General features: G+C 55.9%; 1 long non-coding RNA gene and 4 other non-coding genes across 5 annotated transcripts; 1 reads left to right on the plus strand and 4 right to left on the minus strand.

Moving 5' to 3' along the window:
• Positions 1-413: 413 nt before the first annotated feature.
• On the plus strand, positions 414-1,403 carry LOC136791718 (uncharacterized). The gene is made up of 2 exons (XR_010834280.1): positions 414-551; positions 918-1,403. It is a non-coding gene; the product is annotated as an uncharacterized lncRNA (long non-coding RNA).
• Positions 1,404-1,525: 122 nt separating this feature from the next.
• TRNAQ-CUG (transfer RNA glutamine (anticodon CUG)) lies at positions 1,526-1,597 on the minus strand. Its single transcript has one exon. It is a non-coding gene; the product is annotated as a tRNA-Gln (tRNA).
• A 1,118-nt stretch (positions 1,598-2,715) lies between these two features.
• TRNAG-UCC (transfer RNA glycine (anticodon UCC)) lies at positions 2,716-2,787 on the minus strand. The gene has a single exon. It is a non-coding gene; the product is annotated as a tRNA-Gly (tRNA).
• A 547-nt stretch (positions 2,788-3,334) lies between these two features.
• TRNAM-CAU (transfer RNA methionine (anticodon CAU)) lies at positions 3,335-3,406 on the minus strand. The gene has a single exon. It is a non-coding gene; the product is annotated as a tRNA-Met (tRNA).
• A 1,435-nt stretch (positions 3,407-4,841) lies between these two features.
• On the minus strand, positions 4,842-4,923 carry TRNAS-AGA (transfer RNA serine (anticodon AGA)). The gene has a single exon. It is a non-coding gene; the product is annotated as a tRNA-Ser (tRNA).
• Between the last annotated feature and the right edge of the window lie 1,077 nt (positions 4,924-6,000).

Here is a 6,000-nt window from a genome sequence, read left to right on the forward strand (position 1 = left end):
CATCTTGGAAACATGGGCCATGTCTCCCCCACGTGTCCTGTCTTGATCTTCTACCTGACCTTACTCCATAGTCTCCTGCGTGTCTGTGATGAACCACAGGGAGAAACGTCTCGCAGAATTAGCTCCAATCTCAGCACTGAATGCCCTTGTGCGCTGAATTCTTGAGTCCTCTGTGGCTGACTGTCACCGTGACTGGTGGCCATGCTCACCACAAAGTGGATGAGACTCCAAAGGACGTTTGTATGATGGAATCACACAATCCCGCACAGGGAGCCTAAGACCTCTGTCGTAATTGGCCTTAGGAGCCTGGGACACAGATACATCAGTTCAATGTCGGGTGGTATGAGGCAGGAACAAAAGCTGTCAGATGAAAGAAGCAAGCTCTTAATCACCAACAAGGCCTCTGAAGGAAGCAGCTATGAGGTGTTCTGATGCTTCATGAGCAAGGAATGTTTCTGTTCCCATGGGGCTCTGGGATGCAGCATAAAAGACCGTGCTGCTGCAGGCTCTGCATCCACTTCTCTTCTCTCTCCCTTTCCTTGAGGAACGAGGTAAGCCTGCGTTCACTCCAGCTCTCCCTGAGGGCCCCATTGCTTTCATGCTGGCGACTCAGTTTGGAACTTGGGCTGCCTCAGATTGGCACTGCAATACAGATGTTTCGGGCCTGTGACCTCTCTCCCTTTGGAAGGGGTGGGTTTGGAGAGCTGGGGACTGTGGGGACCTCTCAAGCAGAGGGAGATTGATGGGGGTCAGCTGCAGGGATGTCTCTCTGCAAGAATTAGCACCTGAAAACAGACGGACTCTTACCAAACAGCCCTGTGCATCCTGTCCAATCCTCAATGCGGCGATTTCTGTTGTGGAGATGACAAAGGCTGATCTTGGGGTCTGTGTTCCTTCCCTGCTACTCTGTGTTTCAGCTTTGCCTCCCTCGACGAGAGATGTCTTGCTTCAGACCCTGTGTCCCATCCCCCTGCGGTGCCTCTGGCCCAACCCCACTTGCAAGCAGCTGCAATGAGCCGTGTGTCGCCCGGTGCGCTGACTCGACGGTTGCCATCCAGGCCTCCCCGGTCGTGGTGACCCTTCCGGGCCCCATCCTCACCTCTTTCCCTCAGAACACCGCCGTGGGATCCTCTCTGTCAGCTGCTGTTGGCAGCTCCCTCAGCACTGGGGGGGTTCCCATCTCTTCTGGGGGCTCCCTTGGTCTGGGGGGGTCAGGGCTGTGTCTGCCTTCCCCACTCTGCCGCTTCAACTGCTGAAGCGCGTGGATCATCCCATTTGGGGCAGACATCCCTGAGATGGACGGGCCATTCTCTCTGCCTCCCTGAACCCTGCAGACGTTCTTCTTGGTCTCTGTACTGTGCCACTGCTTTTCTACCTTCCCATTAAAGGCCTTGTGCAGCATAGCTGTAGACTCGTGGTGGTCTGTTCTCTTCCTCCCTCCATTAGCTTCCTTCCAACAGGAAGACATTGGTCTGATAAGGTGAAAAAACAGTGAGGAAAGGAGTCTGGGAGCCAAAAGCTGCAGAGGTCCCACTGAGATTTGAACTCAGATCGCTGGATTCAGAGTCCAGAGTGCTCACCATTACACCATGGGACCCTCTGGACACCTGCTGTGTCCCTGCTGTGAGCAAGTGATGGAGCATAGCACGAGGTTCAACAAAAGGAAGAGCTGCCAGGATGACACAATACACCTTCCTATGAATTGCACAACGCTGAATGCCTTCTTTCTCTGATGGCACTCAGGCGCCCTCTCTCCTGACATCCTAACTCTTTCCGCTGGAAACACAGCAGGCAAAACCTGCCCTCTCCCGTGTCTGCGAGTCAATCCCCTACGCTTGGTGCACTTCCACGGCTATACGGACGTCCCTGACCTCATTCCACAGCAACTACCATAAACAGGTGCACAACAGAAAGACAGGAAGCCTTCGAGAAATGAGTCTCCATCCTGGTGATCACAGGATGGACGTGAGCTTGGAGCCCTCGTACCGCTGGCAGGCACAAATGGCTTCTGCTGTTTGCTGTACTTCTGTGGAAGGGGAACGACGGGAATAGGCTGGGGCTCAGAGTGCAAAGAAACATGCCTGGAAAGGTGGCAGAGTGGTATCTCCTGAGTGCGGAGTGTGTATCTCACTTCCTTCTTCCCAGGAACATTGTTGCATCCACTTCCGGTTATATTCGGAAGGTCTAAAAAATGCCGGAGTCTCAGTATAGTATGGCAGTGGCTCTGCACGCAGCCCGGGGACACAGGGATGCCGACATGTGCAGTCCTGGCTACGATTGTGCAAAAGAGTATTTCAAACCCAACCTCAGAGGAAAGAACGCTGTGCTCTGAACACTGGTGTTGTACACACCAGCATACTCTTTGAAGCAACCCCACCTTTGACCAGCCAGCTCCACAGAGATGCCAAATACAGAGGATGAAGAAGAGAGTAAATTCATTCAAGCTGGTGTGATTTCAGACAGCCAGACAGGCCTTTGAGCCATAAAGGACAGCCATCCACCTGCTGCAGCACCAAACTGCTTCAGCATTTCTCTGCAGCACCCTCGTCATGGGGGTGCTCGTCCCTGGGAGAGAAAGCAGGCAGCACCATGCTCTGGGGACGCAAGGAAGGCTGGATGCCCCAGGGCACATGGCATTCAAATGTCAGGACAGAAACGGGGTGGTTTTGGAGCACGACACACTGCTTCTGCAGCCTGGCTGAAGAAAAGCTGGGGTGCGTTGGCCGGGAATCGAACCCGGGTCAACTGCTTGGAAGGCAGCTATGCTCACCACTATACCACCAACGCATCTGTCTGCGTGCCTCCCTGGGGCTCCGGCAGCTCACCAACTCAATGGGCTCCTCCTTCCAGCCACCTGCCCACACCCTGCCTCAACCTGCTGGGGGGCCCCTGCCATTCTGTCTCATTCTCGAAGACAGGGATGACGCACAGCTACCAGAAACACCTCTGTCTTCTCCGTCTTCTGCAACGCCCGTTGCTGCCTCCCTGGCTGCTGCTGCTGGCGCTGCTCTCCTTCGGGTCTGACGCGGGCTGCCCGTGCACGTGCTCTGCATGTGTAGGTGGGGGTGTGCAACCGTGACAGTGTCAGCATAGCTAGCAGAGCCGCCTGCGTATCCTGGGCAGAGTTGAGGGCTGAGGTATGTCTGCTGCTCCACAGCAGCCTGCCCTGCTGAGGGGCCCTTTTGGAGTGCTGACTGGCAAGAAAGCAAAGGAGAAGGGTGGAGAGCGAGAGAGACAGTGCAGAGGGAGTGCAACAGCCAAAGCCATGGCTGTCCTGAGAGAGGAAGGGCCGCAGTGGCACAAAAGCTTGACAGGAGCCTGCAACTAAAGGCTGTAGCAGAGGATGGTTTCGATCCATCGACCTCTGGGTTATGGGCCCAGCACGCTTCCGCTGCGCCACTCTGCTCCCCCCCAAGCCCCTCTCCCCCCACCTCACCCAGCCCTGCGTGGTGCGCCCTGAGCCAAACCCGCAGCAATGGGGCGCCTGCCTGCCTGCTTTGTAGGCTGCCCACAACCTGCTCTCCACACAGCTCACCAGGGCCGCCACCATGCCCGCAAATCACGCTGCCCCGTGATGGGGACTGCGCCCCCTGACACACAGCGCCCTGCCCCTGCCTGTGCTGCGCTCCCCTGCGGAGCATGGCTCCTCCGACTGCCTGACGCAGCCCAGCCCTCGCTGCTCCCTCACAGACACAGGGCTGTGCCCACCACCGGCCAGGGGCCTGCCAGGCACACAGGGAAAGCCCTCAGCCCCAGCCCTGAAGCGTAGGTAGAGCCTGTCACGGGGGACGAGGGACGAGGTGGCCATGCTCAGGCCTGCATGTTTCTGCCTCTGCCTGCTGCTTCCCTGGCCTGTCTACACGCCCCGGCACACAGCAGCCAGACACACGAGATAAAGCTCAAACACAACACACAGGGCTGGGCATAGAAGGAGCGCTGCTGGAGACTGCCTGCCTTCCGCAGTGGGGATAGCTCAGGGCAGAGCCTTTGAGCTGCCCCTTAGTCCTTTGCGGCTCTGTGACCGTCAGTGGGACAACTGCAGGGGACAAGCCAGGTACCGGTATGGGCCTTACACACATTCTGCTTCTAGGGGCTCTCTCCTTGCGATAATACCTCAGGGTATTAGCCCTTGTCCTATCCCTTCCCACTTCAGCAAACAAGGCCAGGCTACCAGCATCAGCCCCTCTTCCTCCTAGGGCCTTTCCTGCCGGAGCAGCTGGCCATGGGACCAAAAGAAGGCCTCTCTGAAGCCTCCTGCTATTTTCTAGCACACGGGTCAGCACCTGAGACAGCAGGGAGTAGTCTGATGGATGCCACAGTCCCCACCACACGTCCTTTTGCACTTGCTCTTCTTCCTCAGAGGAGAAGCAGACAGGATAGACCGGTGCACCCCTCAGCATCTCAGCTTTATGCCAAATTTAGGAAAGACCCCTGGGAAAGGTTGTCCCTATGTGTGCAAGGGCTGGGGACGGAGAGGGGTCAGCCGTTAGAACCCCGTGGCCTTCAGGCAAGATCCACGAGGATCCACTGCTCTCAGAGCTAGGAAGTGTCTTCCCTTTAGGATGACGCCACTGTTCACAGAAGGACTTCTACAGCCCCTGGACATCAGTGGCCTTTTCTGTGCCCACTTCTTGCCTGACTGGTAAATGGGATCAGGATTACTTGCCCATTCAGGCAGTGTTGGGGTGGAGGCGAGGACAAGGACTCTCAGTGAGCAAGGGGGAGTTGCTGTGTTCTCTGGCAAGGCCCTGTGCAGCTGGAGGAACACGACTGTGCCTGGGGGCCTGCATCCCATGGCAGCTGCACGGTCACTGCAGGCAGACCAAAAGGGGACTGCATGCCGTAGTTGGCAGGATTCGAACCTGCGCGGGGAAACCCCAATGGATTTCTAGTCCATCGCCTTCACCACTCGGCCACAACTACCTGCTCCAGACAGCTCTGCTGGGATCATCAAGTGCCCTGTGCAACGATGACCAGCTCCCTGGCACTCTCAAGGACAGGCTGCACCCAAAGACGGTGCACAGAGGACCTGCAACATCAGCCCAAAATGGCACCTGCTGACAGGCTTCCTGGCCCCTTGACTGGTGGAACCCCAGGGATAACGATGCACCTCCCAGCACCTTGGCCTCACACTGCCGTATGGCATATGGAATCGTTTCTACACACTGAATCATTTCTGCTCACCTGCCATCTTTGCTGCTTCCATGGAAAAAGCGTGGAGACAACCTATGTGGAGACAGACACTGATGCTGGTAGCTGTGGGATGGGATATTAGTCATGGGATGCAGTCTTTCCCAAACTGATCCAATGTGGGCTTCCAACACAATGCGGTTCTTCAAGAACCACTCCAACATGGTCCTTACAACAGGATGCAGTCCTTCAGGAACAGACTCCTCCAGACTGCGTCCCCCACACGCTGCAGCTCCCACCAGACATCCTGCTCCACCATGAGCTCCTCTCCTTGGATTGCAGTTCTGGCCCAGAGTCTGCTCCTCTGATGGCTAACAGTGGTCTGTAACGTCCTTCGGGCCATATCCACCTGTTCCACCATGGTCTTTTACATGGGCTGCAGGGGGACAGCTTGCTCCTCCACTGTCCTCGACGCAGGCCACAGGACAACTTCTTCTCCAGACCTGGAGCATCTCCTTCCCATCCTTCTTCATTGTACTTGGTGTCTGCAGGGTTGCTTCTCTCTACTTTTCCTCATTCCTCTCTCCCAAATGCTGTTGCACAGCATTTTTCTTTTTTTCCCCTTTCTTAAATATGCTATCACAGAAGCACAACCAACATCGCTCATTGGCTCAGCTTTGGAGAGTGGTGGGTCCCTTTCTGAGATTGTAAACAGAAAGGGTCTCGTGGGTTAAGTGGTGATTGGTGACCATCTTGTCCATAGTGACCATGAAGTAGTCAGATTTAAAATATTAGGTGATAGGAGGAAAACTACCACTAAATCTTCAACCCTGGGTATAGGGGGAGCAGACTTGGGGTTGCTCCGGGAAC

Source organism: Anser cygnoides, chromosome 11 (genome assembly GCF_040182565.1).
Source record: "Anser cygnoides isolate HZ-2024a breed goose chromosome 11, Taihu_goose_T2T_genome, whole genome shotgun sequence".
NCBI classification, from domain to species: Eukaryota; Metazoa; Chordata; class Aves; order Anseriformes; family Anatidae; genus Anser; species Anser cygnoides.